This window comes from Octodon degus, unplaced genomic scaffold, assembly GCF_000260255.1.
Source record: "Octodon degus isolate 3935 unplaced genomic scaffold, OctDeg1.0 scaffold00038, whole genome shotgun sequence".
In the NCBI taxonomy this organism is placed as follows: domain Eukaryota; kingdom Metazoa; phylum Chordata; class Mammalia; order Rodentia; family Octodontidae; genus Octodon; species Octodon degus.
Genome location: NW_004524614.1, coordinates 4,706,592 through 4,708,127, shown reverse-complemented (window position 1 = coordinate 4,708,127; position 1,536 = coordinate 4,706,592). Strand labels below are relative to the sequence as shown.

Below are 1,536 nucleotides of genomic sequence, written 5' to 3'. Positions count from 1 at the left end.
TGGCATGTGGTGCTGGGGGATTGAACCGCGGTCCCTGATGCTTTGCCAAGCTTGTTCTAAGTAGGTGCCTTAGACCACTGAGCCATCTCTCCAGCCCCTATAGTAAAATTTTAGTTGTAGATAAAAGATCTAAAATCAGAATGTTTATTCAATGCGAATGTTACTGATAAAGTTTTGCTTGAAAGAGTACAATTAGTTCTTAGAGTTAAATTCTCCCTTTGTTTATATTTTGTATGCGAACCGCAAAGGCAAACTTTAATTCTACATGGCAGAATTGTATACAAGCAAAATACAGCTGGTGAGATAGCTCAGTGGACTAAAGCACCTGGCAAGCTTAGGCAAGCACAGGGACCATGTTTCGAGCCTGGGCATCACATGCTGCACTGGCCCCACCCTCAGGGTAGGCCAAGCTGGCCTGAGTCTGGGCATGGTGGCACACACCTATAATCCCAGTGCTGGGGAGGCTGAAAGCAGGAGGATCACGAGTTCAAGCTGTGTAGTGAGACTGTGTAATAACCAAATACATAAAAAAGCAAAATATTATAGTTAAAATCAATAAAAGAAATAAATTCTATATTACTAAGTACTATAACTAAAATAGAAAACTCTCGAACAATGAACACTGATTTAACACTGTCTTTGGGCACAGCAGTACCACACTGTTTTGGGGATTTGTGAACCAAAGGGATGATAAACCATCAACATATTCTTGCATACACCCTGCCACCTATAGGACTGAGCTCTGAGCAGTGTTCTTGCTCCACAGTCACTTATGGCTGATTCCTTGACATTGGAGGTTTACACTCCTTTCACTCAAGACTTTATCTTTTTTTTGGTGGTACCAGGGATTGAACTCAGGACCTTGCCTGCACTTATTCCTCAGACAAGCACTTATTCCTGTGAGCTATCTCCCTTGCCCAAGACTTTTTAAAAAATATTTTTCTTTCCTACTTTTTTTTTTTTTTTTGGTACCAGAGTTCAAACTCAGGATGTTGCGCTTGCCAGGCAGGCACTTATGTCACTGTTATCTCCCCAGCCCTCTTAAATATTTTTTTAAGTTTTAAGGACGATCATTCAAGAACTTACCAACCCATCGGTCCCATTGTCTCTGCTCTAGTTTTCCCACGTTTTGCCTCCTTCAGCAGTTCTTCTATTGCTTTCCTGTTTGGAAAAAGGAAGAAATTTGAAAGCAGTCACCATACCAAAATCTGAAAATTTATCCATTCTACCATATATAATCTTAGGAAAGGAAATGACTTGTGAAGTGTGATCACTGGGGCAAAAAGTTTTTACATGTTTTTTTTTTTTTTTTTTTCTCATTATCAATACTCAGTGAGGAAGTTGGTGGTTTTTAATGCAACAATGAAAAAGAAAGTTTTATATGAAGGGAAAGAAACATTGAAAAGAAATGACAAACCAGAAAAAATATTTATGACAATTAGATTATATATTCTTAATATAAGAATTCTATCTTGGGGCTGGAGAGATGGCTCAGTGGTCTAAAGCACCTACTTAGAACAAGCTTGGCAAGGCATC

General features: G+C 39.1%; 1 pseudogene; it reads right to left on the bottom strand.

Moving 5' to 3' along the window:
* LOC101570385 overlaps positions 1-1,128 on the bottom strand; it is a 73,452-nt pseudogene extending 72,324 nt beyond the window's left edge.
* Between the last annotated feature and the right edge of the window lie 408 nt (positions 1,129-1,536).